Source organism: Oryzias latipes, chromosome 24 (genome assembly GCF_002234675.1).
Source record: "Oryzias latipes chromosome 24, ASM223467v1".
Taxonomy (NCBI): Eukaryota; Metazoa; Chordata; class Actinopteri; order Beloniformes; family Adrianichthyidae; genus Oryzias; species Oryzias latipes.
In genome coordinates this window covers 17,263,323-17,276,771 of record NC_019882.2, presented here as the reverse complement: position 1 = coordinate 17,276,771, position 13,449 = coordinate 17,263,323, and the positions used below count along the sequence as shown (strand labels likewise).

The 13,449-nt window shown below is 39.0% G+C and overlaps 1 protein-coding gene across 3 annotated transcripts in view; it reads left to right on the top strand.

Moving 5' to 3' along the window:
- Positions 1-239: 239 nt before the first annotated feature.
- The window catches only part of filip1 (filamin A interacting protein 1), a 29,729-nt gene continuing 16,519 nt past the window's right edge, over positions 240-13,449 (top strand). For 2 of the 3 annotated variants that reach the window (XR_002872875.1, XM_023953033.1), the window contains exon 1: positions 240-625. The gene's annotated coding sequence lies outside the window, so the exon portion shown is untranslated. The remainder of the gene's footprint in view (positions 626-13,449) is intronic. The other variant, XM_023953032.1, reaches the window with a different exon arrangement.

Sequence of the window (13,449 nt, the reverse complement as noted above, 5' to 3'; positions counted from 1 at the left end):
AAATGCAATTGTTAAAAACACATTTTTAAGCTATTTAAACTTCTTTTTATTTATAAGTATCAGCCAAGAAAATGGTGTCATGTAATTAAACTCTTTTATCTTTAAGATAAAGCATTTTCAAAAGGATCTTATTAGCAAGTAAGCCAGAGGATGTTGAACAAAAGCAAAGTTGTTCTCTTTGTTAGGATGAGGAGGAGGAGCTGCTGGACCACCTCATAGTTCAGCTGTTTGCTAAGGCAGTCAGTTGAGCTGCCGGCACAGACTGAGACCAGAGGTTAAATATAGAGCCCAGTCTCACCCCTGATGACCGCCAGCAAACAGGCTGAAGCAGAGCGGCCAAACTTCCTGTGGCAAGAGGAAGAGCCCAATTTGATTTCAGCTAAAAGAAGAAGTCTGTTTATTCTCAGCTCGCCTCCTGCTCCCTTTTGACTCCAACTCTGAGGCTGAGCAGACCAAACTGAGGCTGAAGCTTCTTGTCACTCTGCTGGGGCTCCTTTAACTCTGATCTGAATTGGAGGGAAGGTTAGCGCAACCACAAGGAGACCAGAACATCATGAGGCTGTGACAATCCACAGCAGAGGAGGAAAGCCAGGACCAACCTGGGATTGAACAGCAAAGAGACGGGGTGAGTCAGAAGAAACACATTCTGGAGAACAAATCCCATCTTATGGTTCAATGATTCATGAAACATGTTTTCATTTGAGCTGCATTATTGTAATTACTTTTACAAAACCAGGCATGTTTTCGTTCACAACTGAACAAAACCAAAGAGAAAAATCAAATGAAGTCATCATATTTGAATACGTTTATAATTAAAAAGAGAAGAATCATATGTAAGCCTTATCTGATTAAAAATTAAACTTTAGAAAAACGCACAGTTTTTTATGTGTTATTGACAATAGAGATATGGAACAGGTTAAAAATAACATTTAAAACCCAAAGCTAAATGTGTTAAAAATAAAGTTAGCATGTGGAAACCTAAATATGAATTGTTAATTTGAAAAATTAACAAATTCATATGTAAATACATTATTAGAAAATATCTTATGCATAACAAAGTAGTTGTTGAACAGTAATTGCATCATTTTTCAGACGTAAAGAAGACTCTACTACTCCAATTATGTTACTGTTGGTTCCAAGTGTTGCTCTTTAAGTCATTTAACCCTTGTGCTATCTTAGATGACCCCACCCTTACATTGACGTGTTCTCCCTACCATGACAAAGGTGGATAAAGGTGGAAAGATTTCATGTAATCCATGGACACCAGTGAAGATCACAAATCATTGAAGAAAAAAGGTTCAGCGCACTGTCTAGTGGGTCTAGATGACCCAACTCCCAATGGTAAAGTGCCTGGGATAGCACAAGGGATAAAGGTTTTATTATCAGTACCATATTGGGTTTCACTGATTGGAAAAAACAAAGGAAATATATTTTTATTTTTTTGCTTAAAAAGTTGATTTTTGGAACCACAAATTGACCAAAAATGATGCAACAGTAAAGCAAAAACTTACTAGTTTTGTTACCAAGGTGGTATTTTTCTTTTTTGCATAATGTGAATTGAGCTTTGATAGATGCTCCATAATGTGTTCTGTGATTGTGAAACATACATTTCGTTTGTTCTGTTGGAGTCTGCTTCAGATATCCACTTCTTCTTTCTCTTGTGTTCACATCCACTCCCTGGTTTCCTTTGGCTCGTTTCAGTTTTCTTTTTCAAAATAACCGTCTGAATTGTTTTCTGTCTTTTCCAGTCTGTGTGATAAGCCTCTTTTACTGAAGGACAAAACAAAGTGGAATCACTCACTCCATCACTTTGAAGCCACAACCAACCAGAAAAAGCTTCTTGTTGTCTGATGTCATCGAGCTGAAGTGCAGCAGTGTAGAAATGCACCAAAGAAATGTTAGAAGCTTGATTTTGTTAACATGTGGAAAAACGTAGTAATCAAACAGTCCTTTTCTGACCAGATGTAAGCGCGGCTCCCCCATCAGTAAGGGCACGCTCAGCTGTCATAGTTGGAAAATAAATGCTTATGGCCTTGGTGATGAAAGAGCTGAAAAAAATCTGCTTTTGTTGTTGCACAGCACTTCAAAGATAAATATATATTTTAGCATTGTTCATTTTAAAAATATTTAATAAATTGTTCTAATCACTTCAAAAATATAATTAGTTTAAAAAAAGTCGGAATTTTCTGTTGATAAATTGGTCACGAAGTTTTCATCTGGAAAGTGAAATTGATTGCTTTTTATATTGATAAAGTCCAGATCTAAAACTCCGTTTTAGAAATATTAGATTTCTCGTATGAAAAATTGTTGAGGAAACATGCTCTCATAGGTTTGTGTGCATGAAGGACAACACCATTTGGAGAGGTGTGAAGTATTTGGAACATCTGGTTGGTTTTCCGCTATAATTCAGCTTTTCAAACTACATCCTGACAGTATCTGGCACATGAAGGAGGAAGTGTTGGGCAGGATATGCCTGAGATGTTGTCCAGATATCAGAGAAAGGACAATAATAAGTCACGCCCCTGAGGTCGAATTACAGCACAACATGCTCTTGGTCTCAAAGCCAGAAACTTTTGTGTAACAGTCTCTACAAAGTTTTGTAGTTTTGTTTTGCCACTTTATATTAAGTTCTTGTGTTCTCATCTAATATTTGTCATAAACATGGGATTTTGAGTGAAGGAAAGACACAAAATTTGTGGTAACACTTTCTTTTACAGTACAGTACCTACAGTGTACTCAAGTGGTATTTACATGGTACTTATTGTGTAACTACTGGGTACTTTCAGGGTACTTACATGTTGTTTTAGTAAAAGGATTGAATTACGGGATGTTTTTAAACTCTGACAAGTACAGTTAAGAAATGGCTCCAGAAATAAAAATGCATAGTGATTCAAAACAACATTTTTACAGTTTTTTTTTAATTTACTCAAAAAATATACTGTTTTAGAGCTTCAAATATTAAATACTGATAAAATCGCTGTTTAATTAACAGAACTGGGTGTGAATATACTGGCTTGTTTCCTGATAAGTGTCTTATACTGTTCACAAAGATTTATAAACACACGCACACAAAAAATCCTGAGAGTTCTTCCCTCCATCCAGATGTCTACCGTAACTTTTTAAAACGTCTAACAGGCGCAAGAAATACCAAAAACCTTTGCTAATATTCTACAAAAAAATAATCTATTTGTCTATTTTACAAAGCCACCTAATCCTTAACGGGGTCACAGGCAGGCTGTACACAAAAAAACCCCGAAATCTTTGGTGGACAAAATCCACATTTGTCCACTTGAAATTTGAAAACAAATTCTTAAAAAATGCAAACATACTTTGCTAAGTTTTGCATCAATATTTATTGCTTATCTAAACGTATTGACAATAATATTTGGTTTTAAAGCTGATGAATTAAGAAAAAATAATTTGACTTTGTGTTTGAGGTATTGGGAATTTAAATGACGCTCAAAATATCATTTGGATGGTCGAGTCAACCGGTAGACAATGTTATTTTAGAAGCTGAAGTATGACAAATAAGGATCAAAAGTTGCGTTGCTCCTTTTAGTTTGAAACGTTGACTCAAAGCAACTTTGGCTCCCTGTTTGCATGGAAAGTCTGCAGCAGAGTTACAGTCATCCAGCTGCAGGCTGAGGCCATCTGATAAGACCAAACCATGAGGTCATTCTTCGAGTTCGGCTCGCTAATCTAATCTCCGTGGGGAGTTCAGCAGTCTGCCGTCTAGTTTGGCTTCGTAACAGCTCCTTCTGTTCCCATGACAGCATAACAGGGAGCAATGAGGAGCTCTGTGTTTGTTTGGGTACAATCCCATGGTCTGAGCCCAGCATATATCAAACGCATGATAAGATCAAGATGTTATGATGGTGAAGTTAAAAGCTGTGATCTTCCGTCTGAGCATTAAAAGAGCTTATGTTTCTCTCGGATTAAAGAACATTTTGTCTTTCAAAAAAGGTACAAAAATACAATAAAGCACGAACTTCAGGCTGACGCTAGGGGCAGTCAGGCTTTTGTCCTTCATTCCTGTTGTGACTTTAATAAGAGTAGAAGAACATCAATTCATTGACTTGAAAAAACAATGAACTGACATGCCTGCCAACAAAATTAGGACTAAGTCAACTCTGAAAAAAGATTTAAATCCAAGAAAAAAATCGTAAGATTAAATAAAGTTCGACTTGCTAATTAAAATATTAACTTAAATTTAAGAATTTTCACTTTTCTTTAGGAATTCTTAAACAAATCAAGTTTTGTATCTCAAAATTCAATCTTTAAAAAAACATGATTTTTTTTCCTTTCTGAACTTTTTAAATCTGGCATTGTAAATTTTCTTCAGAATGTGGACATTGATGTCAGGAAAAAAAAACAAAAAATCAAAGTCAGACTAAAAATATTCAAATCATGTTGGGATATGGGGTGATGGAGAAAACAGAGTCTGCAACCTGAAATTGTCACAATGTACAGTTGAGGAAATATCAACCAAAAACTAATAAAAAACAACAACAACAAAGCCAATAATTTGACGAATCCCATAAAACAAGAAAAAATGCCCTAAAGTGCATAAAGGTAGAATGTAGGCCTTAATCAGGGATGTAATTATTTAAAACAGGCTGAAACTGTTTTATATTAACTAATTCTGAAAAAGGTATGCTACAAAATCCATTCAAATATTTGAAAATTTTGATTAAACTTTTTTTTCTACTGAAAAATTCAGGTAATTTTTAATTTATTTTATTCATGGAGTCATATTATATGATAAATTTGAGTTTAAGAAGCAGAAATTATTTAATTCTTCAGCGTCTTTGTTGCACTTAAAAATTGAAAGTTATATTTTTAAAGGCTAACCTTCTCCAACAAACAGAAAAAATACTTTAAAGAGATATTGGGGAATGATTTACATTTGTATTGGAGCTAAAGCAGAAGATAGACTAAAATTGCTATGGGTAGATCTTGAATCAAGGAAAAAAATGTATTTTAAAGACAAAAATCAACCAAATCAAGCCAAAAACCCTCTTGTAGGTCTGATAGGGTGGATTCAGAATGGAAACATTTGGTTCGCCTAAAGTGAACCAGAGTCTGTTTGCCCCGATAATCCCAAACAAAGTTTCAGTCTGAATACACCCAACAGGACCTTTAACATGATTCAAATTTCTTCTCACTGTTTTCCCGACAATCTATATGTCATGAACACTTCTCAGTGTATCTTCTTAGCTGTCGTCTCCATAGTAACTGTCTTGCAGCATGATGCCTCCACTGTACCAAATTAAAGTGTTGTACCGGATTTTGATACAGATGTTCAAAACTGGTCAGCAAAATATGAAGTTTGAATGAACTATCCCCACATGGACTTCCATCATTTCTGCCTCTAGTTGCTTTGCCCCGCCGTCGTAATCCCTGACCGATGATTGGAAAGATCTTTAGTCACATAGTTTTGGTTTGAAACAGGAAAAATTGCTTGACATCAGTCTGAATACAGACCAAACGCAAGGTTTAGGACTCGATCTGGACCAACAGACTTTTCCAGTCAGAAAACACCCGTGAATAAAATGTAGAACAATGTCAAACTAAAATACAGAAACAAGAAATATTGTAAATCACACAGATTTTAATTTTAAAATAAGTCGAGTTCTACTGAAAATATAATTGTTTTACAAATGTTGTGTTTTTAGAAAACTTTACTTTTTCTTTGAAAAATGTATTTGCCTAAGTTTTTGTAAAAATCCACAAGAACACAGGGACCAAACAAGTGAACTTTCTTAAAATATCAACTATCAGTTTTTCTAAAGACGAGCCACCTCATCTTAAAACCTGGGAAAAAGAAGAGGCTTTTCACCGCCTGCTGTCTGTACAGTTTTGTCCAGACAGACTTTGTGATTAGTGTGAAATTGTCACGTGAACAAGAAACATTCTGAACCCTTCATCACTTTTTCAAAATACCTTTATGATGAGACTGTGTAATACGAGTCGCCTCCTCCCACAGGAGTTTCATCACCTCTTTGGTTATACTCTCTAGACTGCATCCAAGTCCCCTTCTCCTCCCTCTCAGAGTTTAGGAGAGAAATGACTTCATACTGGGTCCATTCAGAGAGTTGGCTGTAGTTCAGCTGCACACTGAGCATGAAATCATCTCCCTCGATTGATCATTGCTGATTAAAGCTTTCGCACAAACTGCTAGGAAGATGTAAACCTGCCCAGTGTCAGCCTGAAAAAGTTCAAGGATGAGCGACATGTTCTGGGAAAGGCCAAAAATATTTGCAGCTGACACCAGTTTGGCTGATTAGAGTTTATGTTGGATGCAACAAAAGATTAGCTCTGAGAAAATCTGTGCAACAACGAACACATTTAGCTCCACACATGGAAAAAACAACTGCTGAACCAATCCATGAACATGAGTTGAACTTTTATCACGAGCTTTTACAAGAAATGCATATAATTCTAGGAAATGTCATACTGTATATAATTTTTCTTTTTTTTTTAATCTAAATGCATAAATTCATTACAGATTACCATAACTCGAAGAAGCCAAATTAAATTAAATTGAATGAAATGTTATGGTGGTATAAGCCCCAAAGGAGAACAGAATTTAATTGCCCTATTTATGATGACTCTGTCTGCAGCTTGCCTCGACTAGTGATGGGTAGATGAGGCCTCGTGAATCGTTTCAGCACATTGCTCAAACTGTATTGACACTGTGTCACTTAATACTGACTCCTGCTGGATCAAAAACGCAATTGCAGGCAACTAAGTTTTGAGAAACTCTGCTGATACACTTATTAAATTTAATATAAGCACAATGGGAATGAGGAATTGAGGAATGTAGTTCTTCACTTTGAGCTCTACACGTCAGCCGACGCATCGGTGTTGCCCAGACTAGAGCCCTGCGCTGGACTATTTTTTTCATCCCGCTCCCGCTGAATTTCTGACCAATCCCGCCCGCAACGTACGCGTGACACTCTCGCCCGCACCCGCAAAACTCATAGAATTTAGTCCCGCGCAGTAATAGAGATGCATTGATTTTGTATCGTCTCCCGTCCCGCAGAAAAAAAAAAAAACGTATTTGTATTGATATTATTAAAGAGATTCATGTCCCTCCTCCAGCCTCATCTTTTCATGCATTCCTCTTTTATGTAATGTGCAACTTAAATATTACATAAATTTTACCAAATCCTGTTCGGTTAAAAGTGTGCGTGTGTGCGTGCGCAGACAGACTGCCTGAAGCGCGCTCTTAGTAAGAGGCGGGGCGGGGCGTTGCACACCCCCAACAACAGGTTAGATGACAGAGGCCATTGGGCGTCTCGACCTGGTGCCTTCACGGAGCTTCAGTACATAAGAATCCAACAGCCGCACAGCCTAACGTAGTCCGCTAATATATATTCATGACATATTCATGGCAGCACTGATCCCGCGGGGTTTTTTTTTGCCGCCCGCTCCCGCCCGCAGCACAATTCAAACCGCCCAATCCTGCGAGATTTGGGTTGGGTCCCGCGGGACCCGGCGGGACCCAATCCCAATGCAGCCCTCTAGCCCAGACCCATCGCTAGCCTCGACTGACTACCCTGTCTCTCCTCTGATGAGCTTATGCCTGTTATCGACTCCTGCCTGCACAACCCTGATTTAGCTTTGTGGACTTTTAGCTGAGCTAATAAACCTGTTGCAAGTGGATCCACCTGCCCACCTCATGACCAGACTGGCCTCTGACAGTGATAATCTACAGTGATAATGAACACCTAAAAAGGAGTTCCGGTCACATAGCTTAAATGTTCTATATCACTGCGCTGGCTTCTTTCAACAAACTTTAGCTTCATCTGGAGAAAACAAGCAGTAAGATGTGAAATTTCACTCTGAACTGATGCTTTATTAAACCCATTGTGATGACCAGCATACATATCTTTTTCTTTGCTGCTGCACTCGAGGTTGGTGCAGGTTAAGCGGCGCGCTGTTATTTTACCATGACAACATGCAGCACCATGTAACAAATAGTCTACTTTTTGTGAAAAAATCCATCTAAACTGACGAAAACAACAAGAACAAAGTAGTAAAAACGGAATATTTATTTATTTTTTTAAACGACAACGGTATAAGCGTGTTTATGGCCTTCGAAGTGTGCATTTCATCAGAATGAACGCACTTGAACTGCCTTGTCATTAGACCACAACCAACACAAGACCAAATAGCAGATAAACAAGGTAGTTTTTCATGAAAAAAAAACGAATAAATAATAAACATAATTTTCAATGCACTTATATGCTGGATCAGGGCCTTAAATACCAAACAAAAATTAAGCAGACACCATAAACCAACAACAGCTTCCGTTTAAAGAAACATAAACATTTACAACACAAGTACAAGTAAAATATTTATAGAAATGTTTGAAAAATAAAATATAACAATATGGGAGACTGCAAGTGCTCAACCAAAAGCTATTGCAGAAATACTAGTGTAGCTACATTTACTACTGATTTTATTAGCATGTTAGTTGAATATAAATATATTAAAAATCTGACAAATATACAACATACTTTACAACAGCTCCAGATGTATCATGACTGATCACACACCGTGTGGATTCTGAGATGCCTTTGTGTCCCCCCCACAGCAGATGTCAGACATTCGAACTGGTAACTGCAGCCCGACCTCGGCATTACAAAGCTTGAGACTTTTCTCAAAGGTTTTATCTTTGAAAGAACAGATTTTTATGCAGCTGAGGGACACTCTTGCAGGCATACCACACAACACACAACTATCTGAAATCGTTCAAACATCTGACCCCAGATCCACGATTGGTGTTATGCTAAACAGATACATTTATTTTTACTGCAGAACTACTCCGCTCCAATCTGTCAAAGCCCCATGAGGACACAGGCAAAGGCTGCAGGTCAAAACACAGAAGCTGAATGCAAACTTTTGGACCACAAACTTAAATCACATTTACTTTGTCTAAGAAGTGATCCAAACAGAAAGAAACAAAAATGGGAAGAAATTGGACAAAATGTGAAAACAAAGCCAGATTGATTTCATTTCTAAATATCACAGCATTAACCATAAACTTAATTTTGTCTTCTTTATATCACATATCAGTCGGAGAACACGTAATTGTCCGATTTGTATTGTGACTACTTGAAGGTAGTAATGCAATCCTGCAGTTACACCAGCATTCAAACTGTAAGTGTGTCTATTTCAGGCACGTAGATTGGAATGAGTCATGTGCTTCACATGCTTATACCTTAGTGGTAATTTCAGATTTTAAGGATAAGGAAGTGTGCTCTGGTTGGTGCTTGTAGAACAAACCCCTAAATAGGCTGGACAGTCCTCCAGATGGAGCTGTGTTTAGACTCTCTAGTGGTGTAGAGATTTTAGATTTGCTTTATTGTCATTGTCCGTTGTATAATGACCTACAACATTAAATTTCATTATCTCCTCTTGGGAGCTGGCAACTAATCTATTTTTCCTAAAACCTCTTGATGCCTCTTTGTCGAGCATCAATTCGGAAATATCTTGGGTTTGGCGAAATTTCAGGAGATCTTGTTTTAAAATAGAAAGTGTTGACTTTTCTGTAATTTTTTGTAGCATTTGGCACTAAAGACGCTTCTGGCATCCTACTAATTTTGGCAAATAAACATTTTCTGTTGTTTCATAGTTGGTATATTACTAACATTAAGTGTTGATAATATATATATTGATAATAGGGATAAAGGAGATGGACAGGCAGTCGGAGCAGCGTCCAAAGTTATGCGATCGCTGTACCGGTCCGTTGTGGTGAAGAGAGAGCTGAGCCAGAAAGCAAAGTTCTTAATTTATCGGTCGATCTTTGTTCCAATACTCACCTATGGTCATGAGCTATGGGTCTTGACCGAAAGAACGAGGTCCCAAATGCAAGCGGCTGATATGAGCTTCCTCTGTAGGGTGGCTGAGCGCTCCTTTAGAGATAGGGTAAGAAGCTCGGTCAGCCGCGGAGAGCTCGGAGTAGAACCGCTTCTCCTCCACATCAAGAGGAGCTAGTTGAGGTGGCTCAGGCATCTAGTCTGGAAGCCTCCCTGGTGCTCCGGGAATGTGTCCCACTGGGCGGAGGCCCTGGGGAAGACCCAGGACACGCTGGAGAGAATTTCTCCCGGCTAGCCTGGGAATGCCTCAGAGGAGCTGGAGGAAGTGGGCGGGAGAGGGAAGTCCGGGCACCTTTGCTTAGACTGCTGCCCCCGCAACCCGGTCCCAGAGAAGCGGGATGGATGGAAGAAGATGGATGGATGGATGGATGGATGGACGAACAGATGGATGGATGGATGGACAGATGGATGGATGGACGGACTAATGGATGGATGGATGGATGGATGGATGGATGGACAGATGGACGGATGGATGGATGGATGGATGGATGGATGGATGGATGGATGGGTGGACGGATGGTTGGAAGAATTGATGGATGGATGGGTGGACGCACGGATGGATGGATGGACGGACGCACGGATGGATGGATGGATGGATGGACAGATGGATTGATGGACGGACGGATGGATGGATGGATGGATGGATGGATGGATGGACGGATGGTTGGAAAATGGATGGATGGACAGATGGATGGATGGATGGATGGATGGATGGATGGATGGATGGATGGATGGACGGATGGATGGATGGATGGATGGATGGATGGTTGGAAAATGGATGGATGGACAGATGGATGGATGGATGGATGGATGGATGGATGGATGGATGGATGGATGGATGGACGGATGGATGGACGGATGGTTGGAAAATGGATGGATGGACAGATGGATGGATGGATGGATGGATGGATGGATGGATGGATGGATGGATGGATGGATGGATGGATGGACGGATGGTTGGAAAATGGATGGATGGACAGATGGATGGATGGATGGATGGATGGACGGATGGTTGGAAAATGGATGGATGGACAGATGGATGGATGGATGGATGGATGGACGGATGGTTGGAAAATGGATGGATGGACAGATGGATGGATGGATGGATGGATGGATGGATGGATGGATGGATGGATGGATGGATGGACGGATGGTTGGAAAATGGATGGATGGACAGATGGATGGATGGATGGATGGATGGATGGATGGATGGATGGACGGATGGATGGATGGATGGATGGATGGATGGACGGATGGATGGATGGAAGGAAGAAGATGGATGGATGGATGGGATAAAAGTAAATTGAATTGAGATTTAACCTAACGTCGTGCCTCATCAGCTAGAAAAAGAGAAGACAGGAAAAATTATGTTTTATGAAGCGTGTTGCACAATTGAAAGTAAACTGTATTTTAGTCATTTAAAATACACCTTAGAAGAATATGAGCACTATATTTAAAAGCAGCACAACTTACGCAAATTGCTTGGAACTTCTTTTCTTTGCTTGTTTTAGCTTGGATATTTGTATTTCCCTTTGTTTATCATGTTTTCTTGCTGTGACATTTTTTACTTCTTTCACAAAAACAAAAATGAGTGACATCATTGTTTGTTTGACATGTATACTGGCATAAATGAATTGCACAAATGCTAAGGCAAATTTCTGGGTAAAAGAATGCTTATATTCTGACGGCTTAAATGCTTCTCCCTTCGATCAGCTGCCACTGAAATCAAATCCACCAGGTCAGTTTATGAGCGTCCTTGTGGCTCTTGCAGCTGTTTCCTTTCTCTCTCCTTTGTGGGGCTGTGGGAGATTAAGTGAGTATTTTTAGGGTCTCCTTCTTGTGCCTGGAGTCTAACATTGAGAAGTCCCAAGAGCTATCACTTTATGTACAGTAAGCAAATATCATGGAGGTTTTTATAACAGTCTGTCATGTAAAGAATCAAAAACATGGGCTAGCTGGTGCGTGTCCCTACATGTTTCCTGGATATCTTTGGAAGTGTTTTGGACTATTTATGTGTTGATTACTTCTATCAGGTGCATCTACAGGGGTCTGCAACCTGAGGTTCTGGAGCCACAAGCAGCTCTTTTGTCCCTCCATTGTTGCTCTCTGACTTTGAAGAATAACGCTAATTATGATTGACATGTAGTTTAAGTTGATTTGCTGTGTTTAAGTCATATATTTTTAAATGGAGGCGATCTTATAATATTAAATTAAAATGTGTGTGGGGTTTTTTCTGGATTTTTTTTTTTTTGGCTCAGTTGGCTGTGTTTAGGACTGGTGCCTCGGAAACCAGGGTTTGTTTCCTAGGGGTGCAATGTGCTGAATCCAGAGTGGGTCTGTAGCCAAGACCTGTCACACCTCTGCCTAACTACAATATGTAGCCACAAAGGGCCCAAGTTTGGGTCTCCCTGTGCCAGTCCCCAGCCTGGATAAATGCACGGTTGTCTCAGGAAAGGCATCCTGCGTAAAAAACCTCTACCAAACCACCTGTGTGAGTAAGTGAAAGCTGATTCTCTGTGGCGACCCCTGATAGGATATGCTGAAAGGTGAAAAACAACAACCACTGCTGACGTTATACTAAATCTAGAGGCACTATGTGGTTTATCACTCCTCCACTATGCCCACTCCAGTAAAATGATGGTAAAAGGTTTTTTACCATAAAAATAAGTTTAAAGCACATCATGTTATCTTTCGCTGCACAGCAGTTTCTAGGTTCAGTTGCTTACCTTACAAAGAAAGACAAAGAAAACAAAAAGGATGCAGATGACATATTACTGTTTTTAAGTAATATACATTCTGTAAATGAAACGGCAACAATCATTAATGAATTCTCTTCTATATCAGACTATTCCATTAATTGGAATAAATCTGTTTTATTACCACTGAACAGTAATGCGGAGCAAGGACTCACAATACCAGTTAAATCAGGCAATATAAAATATCTAGGTATTTATTTTTCCCCCAAAATATCAGAACTGGTGCTGCTAAACTACACCCCATTACTGAAAAACATACAGGACGATCTAACATGCTGGACCAACCTGCCTTTGTCCCTTATGGGCAAGGTAGCCACGGTTAAAATGAAAATCTTACCCAAAGTTAATTATCTCTTCTCAATGATTCCCACACAACCGCCATTAAAATGGTTCAAAACATTAGACTCATCCATATCAAGCTTTCTATGGAACAATAAACCTGCAAGAATTAGTCTAAAAACTTTAAAATCTGCAAAAAGCTGTGGAGGATTAGAATTACCTAACTTCCACAATTACTTTCTTGCAAATAGATTACAATACATCTTAAAATGGTTAAAAAATAATCCAGAAACCAACTCATGGTTAGACTTGGAACAGGCGTTATGTGGAAAGATCAACCTGTCAGATCTTCCATTTATTAGTCAAATAGTTAAAAGACAGGATTGTTTCAAAAGTATTAATATAAATGCCACTTTAACAGCCTGGTGGGAATTTCTCAAAATATCAAAATCATCAATTCAACCGTGCAAAATGACACCCATCTGGAACAACCCAGACATCCTCATAAACAAAAAAATTATCCACTT